Genomic DNA, 22,917 nt, shown 5'->3' with positions numbered 1-22,917 from the left:
CCTGGGTGACCTGGTCTTCGGTGGCCAAATCTGTTTTTTGGGACATACTTAGATTACTGTATATAATCATAATAATTAAATAAGAATATATAATAACGCAGTATTCCCATTAATATGTAATCTTTCACTCTGTAAAGTTGCGAAATTGCTGTCAAACGTTTGCAGCATTTCGTGACATGGGTGGGGTGTCAGCATTAATATTTCCAGTTTGTAGTTTACTAATGCCAGCTAACTGTTTTTGTCTTATGTACTTGTGTTTGTCTAGTTACGTCAGAGCTGTCCAGCTGTCCTTTGATAGTTATAGTAAAAAAACAAAGTTATACATATATTTAAGGACAAATCTTTGCGTTTTCATTACTTACTTTTTAGTATCAACATTTTAGCTATTTCTAGTTACATTATACCTTTTGTCCGCCTTTGCTGGCTTTTTGTTTATTTTACTTCTGCAATAAGTGACGTTCCACAGATGGCCCCTGCGCCACACTTTGGACACCAATGTGTGTTTCGAGGTGCTGCCTGGCGAAGGGGGCGTATGTCTAAACTCAGCCTTCTTGGCTCTGTCTGTCTCTGTCGGGTTGCATTGTTGGGATTTTAGAGCTTTCATACCGGCATTGCAGTGCAGCTGTGCAATCAGAGGTGTAGATCCTGCGCGCTGATACTTACTTTTGTTGACCGCTTGTATTAAATTACCAAATAAATGCATGACGCAAGAACACTACCTGTCTTTCACTTTTAATGGACACTCCAATTCGCTAAATATAGAGACCATGTCACCAAATTGTCAACACGGATCTCCTCTACCGGTGCTGCCCCGGAGGTCAGGAGAATCACTGTATAGAGTGGAGGGAGCCACCTGCTGTGGCAGCCATGGTGCTCTGTAGTTAGACACCTGCTCTGAGCAGACTCGGTGCTGATTATGAACATTGATGGTGATTAATGGTAACGGTGATGAATCTTAAGTAACTTTGATCAAATGTAGAATTACTACAGCTTCTGCTTGGATATGAAGACGGAGCCTCAGCTTTTCAACTCTGACGGAAAAAACATCCACACGTCACTTGCTGATGCTGACGGTGGGAACACCAAGGTAGGTTGGATGGCAGGTTTTAAAGTGTGTGTAAAGGACTTAATGCCTCACATAGTCACTTCCATATTACATTTATTGCGATTCATAGTAACGATGGCATGGTTCACGGTCTGATTGGCTGCCTGTTATCGCAAGACAGCTTTTCTCAAAACAAGAAATCTCATCACCTTTTAATCTCCAGAGATCTTGTGACACCCCTTGTACATCCATGAGTAAATCATTAGGCCAAGTGCCGCAATACACAGTAAATAATGTAAATGTCCATGTGTAACAGTGTAGATGTAAATGACCACTATAAAACCAAGTTGCAGTGTACTGTACAAGGCAGTGTCCTTACACAGTGGATGGAGAATTTAATTAAATGAGGGTGAAAAGCAAATTGAGGAGAAGTCAGAATTGACCAAGGGGTGATTGTTAGTAGGACATCTGGAGCGGGAAGGAGGGCGGGGCGCACTTGACCTTCCACTTGTCTTACTGGCAGACCTGCACACGCAAATTCTGTGTGCACGTACAAGCGTCATACATATGCAAAAATGTTGGCAATTTGTGCACGAACAGGTTTCCAAAGAGCTGACAGCAGAAACATTGTGAAGGTGAACAACATGGCCAGTGGAGGCGGTGGGGATGGGGGTGGGCTTGACACGTCAGAGATGGAGACCACAGTGAGATCGGTGTCCCGCCTGTAGGCTGGCAAGATGCGGGACACACACACACACGCACGCACGCTCACACACACACAAAAGCACTTTAAAACACCTTCACTATGCACGCACAGGCACATACACACATAGAGCATCACTGGGACTGGGAATGTGAATGCCTGCTGCATATGTGGCCCCATGCATAAACAATGTGCCCTGAGATACAGCAGAGTAATACTATGGCCCTTAGCACAACTCCCATGAGCATCTCTGCCCCCTCTATCACCACATTCTCTCCCCCCTCTCTTCACTCTCTCTCACACTCACAAATGAACAACCGGAACACACATAAATGAAAAAGATGAATAAGAGAGGAGAAATATATGCATAAAGCAGTGGTACACACTGTCCACACAATGCAGTGACGCACAGGTGCAACGCACAATCAGAAAAATAAGAGACTAAGCTGTGTGAGCGCTTATTAGAAAATGCACAGTACAAGTCTGAAAATGTATTTGCCGAAAACTAGTAGCAGTAGAACATTTGAATCACACTTTAACCGTGTTATTATGAGCAATGAGGGGTTGTGTTCAAAGACACCAGGTAACTGAAGTGCTAAGTTAACGGTGCTAGTTAGGTTTTGGTCCGACACAAAGAAGGAAGGCACTTATGGGGGTGTTCATTTGTGCGTGTTATATGAACCAATGAGTGAGTTGAATTATTATGTTTTACATCAAGAGTGAGTTTGACTGTTAGTGATAAGAATATCCATTTATTGTTTTTCTTTGTCTTTATGTTTATTTAGACCACACATACACGCATAATAAAGATGCTGTTGTGATGTTCAAATCGTCCTTGAATGCACCTCGTGGGACTGTGATGAAATGAGAGACTTATTTGCGAGTTGGAGACACATGTATGGCATTGGAATTGTTGCACTACTGTTGATGTGTTCAGGTCAGAATAAAGTTCTAAAAGCACATCAGACTCGTGTGTAACTCTGTGGGGATGCTATACTGTGCCTCCGTCTGTTGTCATAACAGAGCAGTGTGGCTTGCAATGATGCTCAATTAAATAATTTAGTTGCCACCGTTAACGAGTGGACAGCGTTACGAACAAGACAAGCTAACTCTCGCAAATGTCCAAAACTTAAAAGATGTTGAACACCAATGTTCTTATGGGCAAAAAAGGGCTTCTGCCGCCGCAAATGCAGAAGAGGAAGATGTGGAAGAGCGACAGGAACCAGGTACACCACGGCAGATGATGGTGATGTTGAATGACATGAGGAAGAAGAGCTCTTAAGTTTGCAAGGACATTAATGAGGAGAGCTCTGTAAATAGCAAAAAGCAAGACAACAAAATAGATAAACAGCATGATGACATGAAATACTTAACAAAACACGTTAATTGAAGAATGATAATACATCACTTGTTTGCTTTAAATAGCAAAATGATGAAAAGCATCGCATTATTTCACAAATTATGTGCAGGATTGATGATTTGGAACAGTCCACATGCATGAATAATGTGATTGGGACTGGGCTCCACATTCCACACAGGTCTTATCCAGGGGCAGAGGAGGAGAACAAGATGATATTGCTTCAACAGAGCAACAGGTGTCCAACTTTCTGCAATCCAAGGTTGGGTGGGTGTGAATGTCAATAACATCGATACATGCATTAAAAGGTCTGGCAGATATAACAACACCACCATCATAAAGTTTGCTGACCAAAATAAAACAATATGGTATTTCTGAGGAAGAGAAGCAAGCTGAAAGGAACAAATGACAACATAAGTGAGCATCTGACAAAACGCAACACTGACATCGCCAAGACATCATTTTTACTCTAATATTTATATATTTATTCTCAATGTATTTGATTTACTTGTCTGCAGTCTTTAATGTCTCCACTTACTGTAACTTACTTTTTTCTATTTATTGTGAACAATGTATTCCTATTTGATCAGTTTGATTAAATTTGAATCTTATTTGTATCCTTATGTTTCACATCTGTATTTCTCTTCCTTTTCCTTAACAGTGCACAGGCTATATAGGGTCATTATTTGAAGTCCTGTTTGCTTCTTGATATATAGGCCTATACTGTTTTCAACACCTTCCTTTCTTTTCAAGCCGGAAGTGAACAAAATGTGAATGACAAAATGTAAGCAAACTAAATTTTGCAAGTGTCAAGGTGTAAAAGTTACGGTGTGACTCAGCTATAACCACGTGATGTTCATTAATGTAACTTCTTAAGCATGTCTGAAACAAATCAACTACAGTATACCATACCATCCAACACCCCTCTGTGTGAGCCGGACTCGCTTGGGAAGACATTGATGCTCCACATGTTGCTTTGCGTTTATGTCGAGACCCCAAATATGAGACAAAATTATTTTCAGGGGAAAAATTATGCAGGTTTATATTACGCTCAGTACAGCATTATGTTAATTAATGTTAGTTACATGTTTACAGTTTTTCTATTGTAGGGTGAAGGGCAACTTTGAGGAACTGCAAATTAACTGTTCAGTCACTGCTTGTATGTCTACATGTCAATAATATGAATGATTGGTCTCTGATTGGTCACTCAATGACGGTACTGTGAACCACCGATTCACTACTGTACGTTTTTACAGTTTCAAAAAGCACGCTAAAAGTAAATGTTCTATTGTGTTCTAGGTTTTAAGGAGAAAACACTGCTGAACGTATAAGGTTAAGGTAATTACCATTATTATTATTATGTACAGTATATTGTACCAAAAAAGCCCACCTGGAGTGTTTTACCTGGTGACTTAAAAGGGCAGCAGTGCCTGATTGTCCTTCATAATTTCATGTCTATTTTGCTACTGGTTCACTATCATAGTGATTGAACTTTTGCACAAACATCTGGTGCCTTGTTGGACCATGTGAAGATCCCCATGGTGCTCATGAGGACATTCATTTTTAAATTCACAGTGAACAGAAATTAAAAAGATGGGAAGCAGTGAACGAGTGCTGTTGAAACAATGAGGAAGGAGATAATTGAGATATCCAGCTCTTGATAAAATGTGCTATTTCACTGATGCTGGCGAAGGAGGGAGAAGAGAGGAGAGAGAGAGGGGAGATGGAGGAGCGGTGGTCTAGAGGGAGGTGACAGTAGTGTATGTGGCTGCGCTGCCTGTCTGACCTGATTGCAAATAAGCGAAGGCGCTCCACTGCGGCCCAGAAGCACTTCTCTGTGCACACAACTCTTACCAACACACACACAAGCTCTCTCTTTAATAAGACTGCTTAATGATGACTGTCACTGTACGCGCCACAACAGGAGAATTTAAATGTGTGCGCATGGGTACAGGATGGGGACAAGGAGAAGGGCTGCTGTGGTGAAACAGCAAGGAGAAGAGGGAATAGATGGGAAGGGAGAAGTGAGGATAAGGCGGGAGGGTTGCGGGGACAACGGTGGGTTTCTGAGACGCATTTGCAATTTAAAACACGGTTTGGTATAATGAAAATGTAAAGCAGTGGTTTTATTTTATTCAGTGTGGCAGGTTCGGATTCCCAGAGAAGCTCCACTTGAGCAATCAGTCCATTAATAATTGAATTTTTGTTCAGGAGCTGCACGCGTGTGCTCATGAGTGTGAGCACGCACACACACACACACACACACACATGCATAATGAGTGTGTGAAAGTGTAAGCGACAAATGTGTCTTCTCCTTCCAGCTGCTGACCCTAATAGTAGGCGGCCAATTAGAGATCTTTATTTAATTGCTGGGCTACTCATTCTCACTGCACACATGCACACGCACACTCCACCAACAACTGACACTGCGGCACCAGGGATGGTCTGGGGACACACACGCAAATGTGCATGTATTTCCAAACATATTGCCACAGACACAGTAAATCAAGACATGCCTTGATACAGTAATTCCCACAGAAATATGCCTTGTTGTAGCTGCACTATTTTAACAGTTGGCAGCTTTGATATCAGCAACCAAAATAACAATGAGGGCACTGTAACATACACTCACTTGTCGAGTTACTTGGTATACCTATATTCAAAGGTCCCGGGTTATACTATTTTTCAACAATTTCAAATAGCTATAATTCTAATGAGCTATGTTTGTCCGAGCCTGTCTCCAACACAGCGTGCGGCTCCAAGAAGTGCTATTGTGCACTCTGCACTTGTCCAACATAATAGATGTTGTATATCGGATAGAAGGACACACACAAACATTAGCAACACTAGCATACAATTGGCTGTGCGAGCCACAGCGCTACCATTACAGTCACATTTTAACAGGCTATCATGCTAGGTTAACTGAGGAAAAACAAAATGATAAAACTTACAGCTCCTACATCTGTAGTTGACTGACTGATCATTGGCAGAGCTCAAGGTTTTATTTCAAGATGTGTAGTGAAGCCTGCTTCTTTATAAAGCTGTCGTCTTTGAAGTGGTGGGTGTATGTTTATGAATGTGTGTCTGTGTTTTTACTTGATATTGTGTATTTGTATATTGTCATTCTGCTTTTTGTTTTCTTATTAGCTACAATTATTATTAGATACACTAGAGCTAAAGATCCAAGGCAAGTCCAGTTCCGCTCATATTTACACTATTATATGGCATTGGCAATATTGTGGATCCAGTTTGAAGTGGTATTTTATTGTCTGTCAAAAATAGCGTTCAGTAATTTAGTTCAGTAATTACGTCAAAATTTGTAGCGTAATTAATACATGCGGACCATGTCAAGCCACCCCTTTGGCTTATGACAGCAGGTAAAGGAACAATGGCGTCACCAGCGAGTCTGACGCTCTTTTTTTTAACTTTATTCTGACCTGAACACATCAACAGCATGCAGTGCAATTCCAACACCATAAACTGTATTTTTCTCCAATTCACAATCACGTCTTTAGTCAGCCCATCCTGGGAACGACACTTCCTCATTGTCAGTAGGTGCTTTCAGGGACACTATCACAACAACGTCTTTATTATGCGTGTATGTGTGGTCTAAATCAACAGAAAGACAAAGAAAAACAGTAAGTGGATATTATTATCTCTCACTAATGTAACTTTCCTGCAGAAGCACAATTTTCTGCATTTAAGTATGCATGGGAATCCCAGAAAATATATCTACACTCAAAACAGTGGAGTCAACTAAAAAATTACGTGTTGTCTTTAAACACAACCCCACATGGCTAATAAAAACACTGTTAAAGTGTGACTCAAATGTTCTGCTATTACAGAGACTAGTGTTAGGCAAATAGATTTTCAGACATGTGTGCTATCTTTTAGCACCATTTAAATTTTCAGTTCATTTGGAGCTGCTAATACATAAAAATATATAAAATGGTGACCTGTTATTTATCTTTTCATTCATAAGAAACAGTAAAAAGGGCATATTTCACACAAATTTGCAAATGGTGATTAATCATGATTAAATAATTTGAAAAATGATTAATTAATCATTTGACAGCCCTATATTTTATGTCATGAGGGGTGTTTCTTGGGGTATAATACAGTATATTGTCATGTTCACTCTCAAACGAGATGACCATGATGATTTGTGGAACTGCCAGTTTTAAATCCCACATCATCTCTCCCTTCATTGACTCTTGTTCCTGTCTCACGGGCCAAACTTCCCACTTTCCCAACCTCTCAATCCCATTTCTCACATCTAACATCTCTCTCTACTGTCTCGCTCTCTGTCAGAGAGTATCAGATCAGTAGTTAGATCCATGGCTGAGGCCAAGCAGGTCTCTTTTCTCTCAGGAGCCTACCATAACACATCATCACAGCTGACAGCACACGCAAACACACATTTAAAAAGACTGGGGTCTGTGCAGATGGAGTGATGATGATGCTGTAATGCCGGTCATGGTCAGGTATCGCAAGCATACAAGCCACACCCCACGTAACACTCACATGCAGAAAAAGGTGACGTAAGCTTCTCTGAAACTTCGTGTAAATATGTGCATGTGCCTGCGCATGAGCCATGAGTGAGTGACAGCCTTTAATGCCGCTACTCCTTTTACGGGCTGGACGACAAATGTCATTCAGTTTAAACCATAATTGTGAAGAATATAGACTTTTTTTTGTACAATCTGTTCTCTGAAACCACCATTGGTAACATATGCTAGCCAGTGGTGGGTGGGTGAAAAAAAAAGTGTCATTTGGAGCCAAGGAGGGATAGCACCTTCAATGCATATGCAAAAAACAGAAGCTGTTCATTCAAATCTCATAAAGCACAATGATTTTAAATGAAAAAAAAATGTGGCCTTTTGACATTAAAAATTTGTCAAACTAGCTGATAATGCATGTTTCTGCATGTGTGTCTGTGTCACTATATGTTTCAAAGCACACTTAGGTATATGACATGGCAAAAAGGCAGATGCATTTGTATGTGTAGGGAAAGATTCGGGATGTGTTTGCCTCCTCCCACTTTCAAAAAAGTGTCCACTTCCCTCCCCTTTTGTGAAGATGACAGGAGGAGAAACAAAACACGCTAATCTTCCAGCCTTTGCAGGGAGCCAAAAAGCATAATTTAAACAGCGGCGCTAACAGGAGAGCATTCCGACTCCCTGATTCACGACGAGCCGCCTTGTTCTAGATAGAGATATTCAGACTGTCAGTATAAACTGCTTCTGTTTTCGTTTTGCATTTATTTCAATGCTAGACTCAGGGCATAAATTTTTCATCACCTGCTAAGCTATGAATAAAAGATTAAAAAAAGGAACTGAGAGGGGAGGAGAGGGGAAGGGAAGGAGGGACATTGGGAGGAAAAAGAGACAGGGGAGAGAGAGTCAAGTTGAAGGAGAGGTATAAAAAGTCGAACAGATGTGATCGGTGCGCTATAGGAAGTGTGTGCACATCCAGAAGGTCTTCACCACCTCTTTTTCACTGGCCAGCCCGCCACTCATTAACCACCTCCACACCTGTATAGACTTGCAGCAGACCAGTGGCTGAGGTGCAGGGTAAAGATGCTATAATGACTGGGAGCCAGAGGAGCATCTCACCTTGGCTTTTTATAGGATTACCTGAGAGGTGAACTCAGCTCAGTGAGAGGATTCATCGGTGTACAACCCCCCGCCCCAGCCTTTCCCCTTGTCTTTCTCTGCCCTTAGCGGTCTTTGACAGGCTGGTTGAGAGATGCTGCTGGAAAATTCAGCTCAACACAGGGCTGACAGGTTCACGTGTGGGTTAAAGAGGGAAGCGATATCGAGGGATGGATCCAATGCATTAATAAAGCATATGTAAGAAATGGTTTCCTCCAACTCAATAATTCTGTTTATTGTTATCTTGGTGTTAATGAAAATGTACTTGTCGGCCGCTTTAGTTCAACTCATTGCTAATGCAAATATCTTATCAGCCAGTCAATGGAAAACTATCCAGTGAGCAGTGATGCCTTGTAAGGTCAGATTTCTACAGAGAAAGTCCTGACTGAGCGTGGCCATAGCCAGGTATTAGGATCCCTGATGTCAGGACATTGGTCATTTTACCTTTTCATTCGCCCAATTTACTTTGTGTCTTCGAGGCCTTTGTCGAAACCCATGAGCCAGGTTGTGACAATAACAGACAGATGTTCACATCATGTGTATGTGAAACGGCAAACATATGATTTACACTATGTATGTATGAAAATGGCTGGTGGGACTCCTGAAGCGGCTGACAGATACCGGCAGGCCAAGTGGCACGCAGCTTTGGCAGTGGCCAAGGCAAAAATGTGGGTGTAGAAGGAGTTCTGTGAGGCCATGGAGCATGATTTCCTTCCTTTGAAAAGGTTTGAAGTGGTGCCCTGTCCACACTGTTTACCATGGGGACAGCGGCCGGCTGACCTCAACCTCGGGTGATGGAAGGGATACATTCAGGCCCTTCTCAAACCCACTGACATACCTTCTGTCGAGGAAGTAGAGTATGAGGACGCAGCGATGTCCATTGCTGTGGCTGAGGTATCTGAGGTAGTCAAAAAACTCCTCAGTGACCTGCTGGTCACGCTTTTTAAGAAGGGTGACCGGGGTGTGTGTTCCAACTACAGGAGGACCTGGGCTGAACTCCAAAAAGATAGATGTTTTTAAATCACTTCACTTTGACAGAACTGAATTTAGCAGCTTTGAAGAATATGTTTTTCTTTGTTCAGGAGCTCGGTCAACTGGAAGGAGCTCAGAGTAGAACCTCTGCCCCTTCGCATTGAGAGGAGCCAGTTGACATGGCTCGGGCATCTAGTCTGAGGTGTTCCGGGCATGCCGAGTCAACAGGAGGCCATGGAGCAGCGGTCAAACATGCAGGAGAGATTATGTCTCACATCTGGCCTGAGAACAACTCAGTGTCCCCCCAGTAGAGCTGGAAGTGGTGGCCAGAGACTGGGAAGTCTGGGCTTCCCTACTGAGACTACTGTGACCCAGACCCGGATAAATGGAAGAAAATTTATGGATGAATGGATAAATGGATGTAAATGGCCTGACAAACATTTACTATAATATGTGTGTACGGCACAAGACCGACTGATGTTTATATTTATATAATGTGTCTATGTGAATGGACAGATGTTTAGATTGTGTGTGGATGTCAAGAGACAAACTAGGGTTGTCACGATACCAGAATTTCAGTTGTCGATACCAACACCTGTGAATTTGCACGAGCCTCGATACTTATTCAATACCACAAGAAATATAAAAAGACAGAACCCATCTTTAAATTCACTATTTAATTGAAAACTGTTTCAAACTGTCAAGTATTTAAGATCACTGTGAAAGTGAAAGTGAAACTAAAACTCACTCACCTATCTTTAAGCGAGTCAGTGTGCCTGTACTACAATAAACTTAACTTGTAAGTTTAGAGTAGTTTTAAAAAGATAGTTATCAGATGAATATCTCAAAAACAAAGCATCACTAAAACACAAATGATGCTTCTGGGTAGACAGTGAGCCATAAGCTTATGTTCAGCAACACAATTTGTACTATGGGCAGGAAATATAACTGCTTTTTCAAGAGCCAACGCTGAGACGAGTATGCACTGTCTACAAGTGAGGACTGTCTACAAAGAGCAACCGCCGACAAGAAAGAACACAATAAAAAAAATCAATAACTTTATCATTATACATTGTCCTATCTTTGTAATTATTTCAGATGTAGATGATCTCCTGTTTGTTACATTACAACACTCAGTTTTGGTGTTTCGCCTGATTCAAAGTGTTTCCTCCTTTGGTTGGAAAACTTTGGAGGGACTATTTCATTTGCATGTCAGTTTCTGTGACGTTATAATTCCTCCGCCTCCAGTGCAAAGTAACTCCACACACCAAGATCATTTGCTTTTACACGGATTTACTGCCCTTTTTTAAGACACCAAGAGTCCTTCTGCAGAGCTAACTGTAGTGCTCACATGCGTAAACAGCAGGTGTCAGTTCCACCAAGAATCGGCACCTCCCGCCGAGGGTAAAGTTGTATATTCAGTACTGACGGTATCTAAACACAAAAGCAGGCGTCTATGTATTTTTGGCTTGTTGGCATCGATGTGGTACCGAAGTATCGGTTCTTGTGACAACCCTAACTGTAGGTATGTGAAAGGACAATTTTACATTATGGAAGCAATATCTGATTTGTTTGTATGTGAAATGTAGGGCCCTCTGATTTTGGGGGATCTCGTCTTTACTATTCGCAGACAATGCGGTCCTGATGGCCTCATCAGGCTGTGACCGTCAGCGTTTACTGGCGCGGTTTGCAACTGAGTGTGAAGCTTCTGAGATGAGACTCAGCACCTCCAAATCTGAGGCCATGGTTCTCAGTCAGAGAAGGGTGGATTGCTCCCTCCGGGTTGGGAATGAGGTCTTGCCCCAGGTGGAGGAATTTAGGTATCTCAAGGTCTTGTTCAGGATTGAGGGAAGGTTGGAGAGCAAGGTTGAGAGGCAGATTGGAGCTGCGTCTGCAGTAATGAGGTCGCTGTATCGGACCGTCACGGTGAAGAGAGAACTGAGCCAGAAGGCAAAGCTCTCAATTTACCGGTCGATCTATGTTCCCACCCTCACCTATGGTCATAAGCTTTGGGTCGTGACGAAAGAACAAGGTCGCGGATACAAGCAGCCAGAATAGGTTTCCTCCGTAGGGTAGCTGGACTCACCCTAAGAGATAGAGTGAGGAGCTCGCCATTCGGGAGGGGCTCAGAGTAGAGCCGCTGCTCCTTCACATCGAGAGGAGGCAGTTGAGGTGGCTCGGGCATCTAGTCCGGATGTCTCCTGGACGCTTCCCTGGTGAGGTGTTCCGGGCATGCCCAGCCGGTAGGAGGCCCAGGGCAGACCTAGGACACACTGGAGGGATTCTGTCTCACAGCTGGCCTGGGAAAGCCTTGGTGTCCTCCTGGTGGAGCTGGAAGAGGTGGCTGAAGACCAGGAAGCCTGGGTTTCCCTACTGAGACTGGTACATGGACATGGAAAATGGAATGGAAAGTAAAAAACGGAATTCTAAAAAATTAAAATGGAAAAAATGGAATTTGGGTAAAAAAAACACTGAATAAAAAAAAATTAAAAATAAAATGTATTTCATAAGGTCCTAGAAATGACAGTTCATGTTTGTGTATGTGAATGGACATTCATATTAAAAGTCTGTGTCCTGCACTACAGTATATGTGAATGTTCAGACAGGTGTTTTCATTGTGGCGGTATGTCAAAGGACAGGCGTTTATATTTGTGCATGTGAACCATGAGACATATATTTATGTTATGCGCACATGCCGGGTGATGCATGATGATAACATTTGCAGGGAATCCGAATATCTGATCAAAATAACCACTTGTATACTATACAGTGTATACACAAGTAGTCACAGCATACTCCACACTGTGTCCTCATAGTTGCACATGAATACATACATAAGAAACCAAATGCAGTCATATGACCTTGTCTAAACATGCAAAGAGACTAGTGGATACTCTTGAAATACATAAATATGCTTTATGAGCTTTTAAAACATACAGACTGCAAATATGCATCTATCATGACCTCAAGTGCAAACACTATATATACTGGAATGCTAACACATACAAAGGATTTGCATATTAGGGTGAAATTAATTAGTAGTTAGATGAGAGGTAATATATCTACCCAGGAACTGAACTCTATGTGTAATATAATTATTTACAACACCTGATATTAGCTGTCAGTCTTAGCTTGTTGCTGGGTTTGTGACGTCACATCCGATTGTTGTCAGCCCCGCCTCAAAGAGATGGGGGGTAAAAAAGCGTATTTGTAAATAGAAATCATGTAAACTCAGAGCAAAATCCCGCATACACGTGTGGCGTTTAAGCATGTGGAAATGGTTCAAATATGTATTTTGGAAAACGCTATTACTAAGATAGTCCATCATAACGAGAAAAAAGGAAACAATCAAAAAAACACAGAGAAGCCACCTTTTTCATCGTTTGCTAACCCTGTCAATCTGATCGAGTGGGGCAGAGTATGGACATGCTCCAGTTTACAGTGAGCAACAACAAGCAACATTTATACGAAAGTCAAAGTTAAAACATTGTTGGAACTCCAAAGTGCAGAAAGGATTGCCTATAACAGAAAACTATAGATTTGCCATTTCCTCATACCGCTTCATCTAAATGTTCCAACTGTAATGTAAAAGTGCCGAGTTATTGAATGAACACCATAAATATACCACCAAGATTACACAGCCTGCTCTGTTGCGTGAAAACAAAAAAAAAACAAAAAAAGAAAAGCAACATATAAAAGATGGGAATAGTCTGCCACACATTTGGGAATTTGTGAAGTGATTGCATTGCCTGAGTCCGCCGGGGGGCTCCACGCACCTTGGCCAGCCTCACTGTCCCTGCCACCCTACGATGACTCAAAGGCAGACTGCTTAGGTGTCCCTGTCCCCCCACTCCACCCTGATTCTCCTGAACTCCAGACCAGCACCCCGGATAAAACTCTGTAGTGTTCCACCTGGAAGAATATCCAGCGATGCTCCACGTAGGGCCTGGAAGTGTGGCTTGCTAGCTGTAGCTAGCGTCCAGCAGGCCGGAAAAAGTGTGGAAAATCCGGCTGAAAATTGGCTATGCAGCTCACACTTTGCCAAATAGTGCAGCAAAACGATGAAGGACGCATACAATAATGTATTCATGCAGACTGATTTGATGTAGATGATGTAGACATGTTAGAAGCAGTCTCACACTGAAGATAAGCGTTCACTGCTTTTCGATCGATTTGTTTTCAAGTATTTTATGTGTTCATGCATAACACCATGTACACTCACACCATTGGAGCAAATCAAATCGCTTTCATCTCCAAAATATTGCACAAACATACTGAGTGTGTATGTGGCCCTATCTTATGTTTGCCCCTCGTCTGCTTACCGCAAGTGACGCAAACAGCCTCTAGGTCACATGGTTGAAACCCAGCAATTGCCTGTCAGTGAGGCCGTCTGTTATTTACTGTACTGTATGATGTATTCGAAAGCATATAGCATGTACCTGTACATGTACACGTGGGCCTTCAATCTCAGTCCTTTAGGAACTACTCATGGACAACTGTATACCGTCAACAATGTGGGAACACTATTCCAGAATGACTGTTCCCTACAGAACACTTGCAAAAAGTAAAAGAACTGGTAGATTTAGTTGCATTAACATTACATTAAAATTGTGAGAGGGGTTTTCAGACAGTGCCATTGATATCGCCTAAGAATTGAATTACACCTCCTACACTTCACTTCCTGCCACCTATCTCCTCACATCACCACCTACTCAACATGTTTCCGTGGATAGTCAGCCGCTCTTCGTCTACACCCTGGCACCCTTGCCCCCTCCCTCTGTCCATCCTCACTTCTCAGTTGGACCACTTCTCATCCCTGCTCATCACTGCTACAGTATCTCCAGCCAAATACTGTCAGGAGTGAGGGTGAAGGCCATGCCAGGAGGAGTTGGCATCAGCCTGTCACCCTACTATTCCTGTTTCCTCTCCCTGCCAGCCTGCTTAATCAAATCACGCCCCTCAGCCATGCATTTCTCAATCAACTTCCATCAATTATCCCTCTGCTCATTTCAGATTGGGCTAAAGCATAATATATAACACTAGTAGTCTGTTCTGCAACAGTATATATATACAGTATATATGTGTGTATATATATATATATATATATATATATATATATATATATATATATGAAAACCTGGTATGGACCATTACTGCAACAATATTTAATAAAAACACAATATAAATGGACATTTTAAAAACTTTTCAGCCATAGACATGTAAATGTATCGTTGTGAAGCTCGAAATGGAGATCAGATCTTCATTCAAGGTTGTTGAAACTTGGTTTATTTGTGAATGGGTGGTGCAGCCTGTCGTGAAAGTACACAATGGTGACGCGTTTTTTCATTAGTAGATAGATTATGCAATGTTGTTTTTAAAAGTAAACTTTAAAGATTTTAATTAAGGATGCTTTTTATCAGTATTATTTGTATGTTATGTTTATTTTATTTGTTTATTTTAGTTTAATTGGGGTTAGGTGAGTTCAAGGTAATTTCCGTTGTTAAATGCGAATTGTATGTAAAGCACTTTGTGTTACATCTTGCATGTATGTAAAGTGCTATACAAATAAAGTTTAATTGATTGATTGATTGGTTGATTATATTTTAACGGTCCGAAAGAGGACTTACTTGATTTTCATCAGACAGCGACTGTCTTACAGCTCATGTCTCACTTGATTTACTGGTTTCTACAAGTTAGTGGAAACACCTCAGTGTCGTCAAAGGCTGATGTTTCACCCTAATCATATTTCCCTCTTCTTCTCCTGTTTCCTTTCTGTGTGTCTGCTTGCCTACGCTCCAAATGTCAACCAGATTTGGGCACATGGAGTGGCATCTGGTGCCACATCGCCCGACGCTCATAGATACAAAAAACCTCACAGCACGCAGAGTTAACCTGGAGTGCCGCCAAAGCAGCCGTTCCTCGCTAGCTAAGTGCACAGCACCAGTCAACTGCTCGTTCGGCTGCGCGCCCACCCGCATCGCACACGCACACACACGCCATGCAAACTCTGGCACACTCAAACCCCGATGGCCCTGTGCGATGACAGCGAGACAGAAGGGCCTCGCCTTACTGATCTTCTCCCTGCCCCCAAGCGCATGCTGTACAACACGCTACAAACTGACTAGCTCGAAACTCTCACTGAATTCTCTTAATGTGGGCCTTAGGTGCCTAAGTGTGCCGTCACAGTGTAGTGTAGTGACACTAACCCACCACACCACCCACCATAAAAATGGGAATTGGAAATGCATTGATAAGAATTTATAATCACACACATACCAATACAGGACACCAAAATTCTGAATTTGACCAACATTTTCAGGAAAAAATGTGTCTATCAAGTCGCACTTCTTTCAACCACCATCAAGCACAATGCCACGCATGTCAGTATATTTTGAAAGCGTTTACAATAGTTTAGCCAGCAAAAAAGACTTTTTGTGACACTTATGCTGAAAGATGGGCCACCTTCATTCAAAATTAAGGCATTATTGCTTTCATGTTTTAGCCTCTTTAATGAGAGTCTATATCAATGTACAACAAAGCCAACAAAGCAGCGATAAGCAGGCACCGACTGAGCTTTGTCTTGAACTGGCAATAGGCACCGTGAAAACTTACTGAAAAGCCGAGGGCCAGGCTGGATGGCAGGGAAACAACTGGACATACTACTAGAAAACGCTGTGTCCTATTTTGGGGTCTGCATCCTTCAAGTGTGCATTTGCAAGGTGCAAGACATCATCTCGAGGCACGAAGGCTGTCCCAATTCGAAAAAGCTCCTAGGGTCCTTAAAATGAGGTTGACAAATGTCAAGGGGCAGGGGCACCGAATTGTCCCGCCTCTATCCGGAGCAAAGGCCTCTGAAAACAGGGCAGACAAAGTGCAAAACAGAAGGGGCAAACGTGAAACCTAACAAGTATATTGTTAAGTACTATAAGTATTACTGTACAGTTATTTTAGGATGGCTAAATACTAGTTTGTTATTAGCATTTGTTAAAAAAAGCTTTTTTATTCATGAGTGTTAAAAGTATAAATGCCCTATAATGTTAATACCCACCCTTTCTGACATTATGGCAAAAATGGTTAGGTTCTGTTGTGTTACCCCTGTTTGGCTGTTTCCTTTTCTGTCTGATAGGCCACACCTGTCACCACCTGCCATGTTTCTTAAGCCTTCTCTGACGATTTCGGATCATTCGCAATAAAAGTGTTGTAACATATCGATTAGTTCTAGTTCCAGTACCACTCTCCGTTTAGTAGCCATTGTTGATTAGCGTCAGCGGAAGCAAACAAGCAAAATAGTTGACCAGCATCATGGTTTCTCACCAAGTTGTCTCACTAGAAAACACAACCCCTTGCACTTTGGTGGAGAGCTGCACGGGACACGCTCAATTCCGACACAGAACTTTGACAGGCTCATGACGGTGTCAGAAGAGACGTCGTAGTGACGTTGTGACGTAGTGACGTAAACCAGTTGGAGCCAAAGCAGAGGGCTAAGAGAGCCGCATATGGCTCTGGAGCCATGTGTTGCAGACCCCTGCCTCAGATCCTGTGACTCCCTGAGAGGGAGGTGCCACGAGGTGCACCATTAAGGCTATATCTGCAAGCTTAAATACAGTATAACTTGCAGCATACCCCAGGCGTCAAAACAAACTACTTCAATCAGAATTAGAATCACAAAAAAAGTGTACAACATAAAGTGGGATACTTCAATACTGAACAAAGCAAAATTTGTTCTGGACCACTCTATACTCTCTATTGTTCTCTAGCGTTACCATATCTAACTTATTGTGTGGAGATATGAGGAAATAAGTTCACTCACTAAATGTGATACAAAAAAGGCCAGTTAGGAAAATCCACAATTCCGGTTATAGAGAACAACCCTTTATTCGTAAAATCACAAGTACTAAAAGTTGCTGATCTGATAAACTTTCAAACGGCTAAAATTATGCATAAATCAAACAATAACCTGCTACCCAAAAACGTAATACAAGCCTTCTCAACAAGAGAGGAGAAAGATGACCTTAGGGAAACATATCAGTATGTGGAATGAAATTATGGAACGGATTGAGAAAAGAAGTCAAACAATGCACTAAAATTCCAAGAAACAGTACAAGCAGTCGATGTTTACAAGGTATAAGGAAGAAGAATCCTGAACCACAGTGTGCATGCATGCTATGTCTAACCGCTCTTGCACGTATTATTAATTTCTTAGAACTACTTGAAGTATTACATTGTCTGTACTCACTCATCACGGAAAGTTTCTGTCAACTATACATTTTTTCATCACTTATATATGTACTATTTATTTAGTATAGATGTTATATAATCTATATCGATTCACAAACCTTAACTCCGATTGTAATACATTGTTATACCGCCTTATCGTTTTCTTATGTTATTTCATAATTGGTAAAGGGTACATGTTGAACACAAGAAGTGAACAAATGTGATAGCAGCTAATGTGAATTGGAAAAGGGATAGGATCGCATAATCTTTGCTTCTTCCTACTCCTTTTTGGACATGTGGAATTGTGAATTGGAATATGTGATGTATTTCAATGTAACATGTATGCATGTTCAAAATAAATTAAACCACTACCATTACTCTACATTCTACATTGCTTTTGTTTATATACCCTGTTTTGCACCATCCACCTCAGTGGACCATGCACCGTATTGAATTATTCTTGCTGTCTTTTTTCATAAAAAGCGTGTATATTTTTGACTGAAAACATGTGGTGTGATTCTGGTTCTGGGGTAAAAATATAGCTTTAAATAGCAAAAAACACAAATGAAATGAAAATACACTAAAAAAAAAACATCTTAGAAAATGGTTGTGGTGTATAAACTGGACAACAGATGAGAGATATCATGAATTTGTAAAGTCAGCATTAAAAGGAGGAGAGAGACCTCAACGGGAATCTGGAAATAGTGTGAGTTTACCGCTGAGGTAACTTTAGCTTCAGATACATCTACAACCTTGACGACTCCTCTCCCTATTCCTCTCTACAACGTGCACACATTTGCAAGTTTGTGATTGTGTGTTTTCAAGTAATTGTCATACCTCTGGTAGTGACAGACAAGCAATGGAGTAGAAATGAATTGCATTGGCGCACACTACCATACGTGTGCGCAGGTGTGTGTTGTCCTGGCCTCTGTAAGAAACCCACTCTGTGTGTGGCCTCCACTTGAGTGGGAGTGAGTGTGCAGATCCTTGCAGTCACTCATACACAAAAGACAAGTAAAGCAAGCGCTGCTGTGTGCCAGCTTAATGTGGGCAGGATGGGCTGAGGGGTAAGAAAGAGTTCATTAAGAGATTTCAAGGTACCTGAAGTTCATTTGTCTCCCCAAAGCATCAAAACAGGATAATAAGGACAGGGAGCGAGGGAAATGGCAACAGCAAGTCATGTCTTTTTATTTCTCACTTGAACAATTCTCTCCTTTGAATGGCAAAGCGCTTTCATCCTTATCTGCTACTTGTCTTGACATTTCAATATAAAAAAATCCTGCTTAATGCATTCCAATGTCAAGGTTTATGCAGGGCAAACCTGTCTCCTGGCGCAATGTCGTGGTGATAAGAGAAAATAAAATTACTTGCATGTATAGTATTTCAACTACATTTAACTGTGTGTTTTAAGAAAAAGTCTGTTTTAACACGCAACAATGACTGTATTGCTAATGTACAGTAGCTACTCTTACTCTCTTCATGACTACCTTTGTTGTTGACCTTTTTTAAAGCAGTCATTTAAAACAGGAAGTTGCAGGACAGACACATTCATTCGTAATGATATTAATTTGTTGTTCATCGCATTTAGTTCTAAGTGAGGCAGCTTTCCTTAATTGCTAAGCTTACAGATAAGAGAGATCACAATAAATACTTGAAACTCAAGCCTCTAGGTAGTTTGCTTTTTCTGATTTTGTTGATTTATCGTTTTTGGTTCTATGGGCTCAACTTTTTTCATTTGTGATTTCAGCCATATATAGTCCACAAACGCTGTAGGCCTGCCCTCCCCTCACTCTGCTTCGCTCTGCTCTGTTCACCGTGCTCCCAGGAAATGTTTGTTCAGGTGTGCCTCAAGAGGACAGCATCAGGCAGAAGTGGTTGGAGTTGCTGATTCCCGGCCAGCAAGAGAAAAATATGCTCATCTGTCTTTCACGCCTTTCCAACGTTACTTGGTTATGTTGACGAGTCAGCAGAGCAAGCTCTAAGTAACAATTTATCGGTGTCCTGTGTTTATTTTGTGTAAGTAATCAGACAAAAGGGTTTCGGCAGCTGTCCGGAAGTCCTCGGGACCGCTTGGGAGTGTGACCAATCACAGCGGAGTGGGCTCGACGGGAGGCGTATCTGGTGGAGGGCCGTGAGTGGAGTAAATTACACACTGTTTGGGCAGGAGGCAGTAACACTACAATAAGAGGTGCAGAGTCTTGCAGATCTAGAAAGCTTTCGGTGCAGGTTATTGTGTGTAGCTTCTCTATAGGAGTCCAGAACTCATTAAAAAGGCCTGAAAATTTGTATAATAGGTCCCCTTTAAGGAATCACATAATTTAGGACATAATTGGCGTTTACTCTCTGTGCCTTCACTAGATCTTATGGCTTGTGTGTGTATTAGCGTTCTAACGTGTGCACTCTTGCCCCTGCCTTGCCATGCCCAGTGAGAAGGCTAATAACTAAGCTCTTATAATCCTGTTGCTGGTGTCATCCAAGTGTCACTGCTAGACATAAGGCAAGGTGGCAATGGGACACCTCTTGCGGTGCATGCATGTGTGCATGTGTATGTGCCATACTTGGCAACTCTTTGTATTTTGCCCTTCTTTCCCGGTGCCCTCACGCTTTAATAGTTTCCTGTATTTTAACTTTTAGGGGAAAAACATCCTCTCCGCTTTTGCCAGAACAACACAGTTTCCGGTCTGTTCGGCAACACTCAGCCAACATCGGCACAATACATCTTGTACACAAGAAGTCAGCCCTTCGAAATAAAGGACATGACTGCCAGGGTTGGTGCTATGCTAACTATGTATTATCCACACATGATGAGTCATGGGTACAGTACAGGATAATGCAGAGAGGAAACGGAGGGGAGGGATGAAGTATAGAGAAAAAGCATCGATTGCCCACTACTTTAATTTCAATGTCACGGCATAGGTGGGGGCAACTGGTCACATGTAGTTAAAGACAGACTCAAAGATGTTGCCAAAGACTATCCTATCTAATGACTGGATCTGTCCGTCTATCTGCATGACCCCCGGTCTTAGTTTGTCATAAGCTCTTTTGCTCTCACTTTCACATGCGGCAGGCAAATAGGTCAGTTGCCATGGTAACAACCGAGAGGCCAGGGTCTCCTGGTCTATTAAGAAAAGTGAGGAATGTTGAAATGAACAGCAGTTAAGGCAAAACGACTGAAGATGGACAGAACTGGCTCGAGTGGCATCGCACTGAGGCACATTTTGATTCTACTCAAACTCAATGCTAAGTGTCTGTGCCATATTAATAAATGGCATTGTTCCTTACATTTGAACCCTAATTTCCCTAATTAAGCCCTTCAGTAAAACAGGAAATCTTCTGCTTCCAACATCCTTGTTGACAATGTTGGTGGAGTTCATTCAGTATACATGTTGTGTACACCAACCACGTGGTTACGCCATTCAAGTAGCACATTCCCGGCAAGCATATTTCGACATGCTACAAGCTAAATGCTGAACTGAGTATTTGAGGACTCTGTATCTTAAGTATTATTGTGGTACTGGTTAACCTAAGTACTGAATACGCAGTACTTGTACTTGTATACTGTGCGGGCGGCATGGCTCAGGTGGTAGAATGGTCGTCTCTCAACCTGCAGGTTGCGGGTTTGAGCCTCCGCCCTAATGTGATCATGTCAGTAACCTTGGGCAAGACACTGACCCCCAGTTGCTCCTGATGCTGTGTCATCAGTTGATAAATGTGCTAACAGTGTCAAAGCGCTTTGAGTGCCTTTGAGGTGGAAAAGCGCTATACAAGTGAAAGACCATTTAAATGTCACACATTGAGCATGTTTATGATATTTTGGATCAGCGTATATGTTATTTCATGTTAATAGTCACAACAGACAGACCCTGCTTTTGGACCCCCCAGATCCCTTCCAATACGGTTAAACTGCATTTTGGAGCGGCCTTTTATTGTGGCCAACTTAAAGCACACTTGTGCCATAACATTGCTGTCGAATCAGCATATGCCACACCCATGAGGTGCATGAATTCTAAATACGCAGTAATACATATTTAGACAGAATTGTGAACAACATGAGATGAGTAGAGGCCGCACGATGGCGTAGTAGTTAGTATGTTGGCCACACAGTCAGGAGATCGGGAAGACCTGGGTTTGAATCTTCGTTGGGCATCTCTGTGTGGAGTTTGCATGTTCTCCCAGTTTTCTCCGGGTACTCCGGTTTCCAAAAACATGCATGTTAGGTTAACTGGTGAATTGTCCATATATGATTGTGTGCTCTGCAATTGACTGGTGACCAGTCCAGGGTGTACCCTGCCTCTCGCCCGAAGTCAGCTGGGATAGGTGAGGTGACCCTAGTGAGGATAAGCGGCATAGAAGATGGATGGATGGATGGATGAGAGAAGTAGGCCTTTTGTTTATATAGAAGTTTTAGAAGATTTTTGAGTTCATCTCATGAAAAATGGGAGCAAAAACAAAAGCGTTGTGTTTATATTTTTGTTGAGTGTTGGTTCTCAGTGCCTGCAGCATTACAGAGCATATAGTACAAAACATCAATGTTTTTTACCAAAAAGGTATATGACTGCTCTAAGACTGATTCAGAACTAAGGGGCTACTACTAACCCATATGTTTTTATTTGATTTTATGAAGGTTAGGACAAACTGTTTCAACAAGACCAAGATGAGGATATCACTGTGTCTCCAGGACACTTGTTGAAGCCGGGTGTCATTCAGTGGTTGAACACATTTGCTCCATTTGACTGCAATGACCAATGTCCTCACTGTATGATCCCACCTACCAATGCTGAATAGCTGAGGTAGCCCTGCTGATGGTACACTTGCTTGAATTTTTCAAGATTGGATTAAATATTAATACGTAGCACCAAGATGATGAGAACAGGAAGTGAGGGACAATGATGGCGTGACAGTGATGTAAAAAACCCCCTCAAGACTAGGTAGTTTTCCACAGGTATGAGGTCAATACTAGCGCTGGCTT

At 41.9% G+C, this 22,917-nt stretch overlaps 1 protein-coding gene across 5 annotated transcripts in view; it reads right to left on the bottom strand.

Moving 5' to 3' along the window:
* The window catches only part of kiaa0825 (KIAA0825 ortholog), a 155,620-nt gene that overhangs the window by 45,148 nt on the left and 87,555 nt on the right, over positions 1–22,917 (bottom strand). The gene's annotated exons all lie outside the window — the stretch shown is intronic.

This window comes from Dunckerocampus dactyliophorus, chromosome 4 (genome assembly GCF_027744805.1).
Source record: "Dunckerocampus dactyliophorus isolate RoL2022-P2 chromosome 4, RoL_Ddac_1.1, whole genome shotgun sequence".
In the NCBI taxonomy this organism is placed as follows: domain Eukaryota; kingdom Metazoa; phylum Chordata; class Actinopteri; order Syngnathiformes; family Syngnathidae; genus Dunckerocampus; species Dunckerocampus dactyliophorus.
The sequence above is the reverse complement of the archived record's forward strand: the minus strand, read 5'-3'. Positions and strand labels throughout refer to the sequence as shown.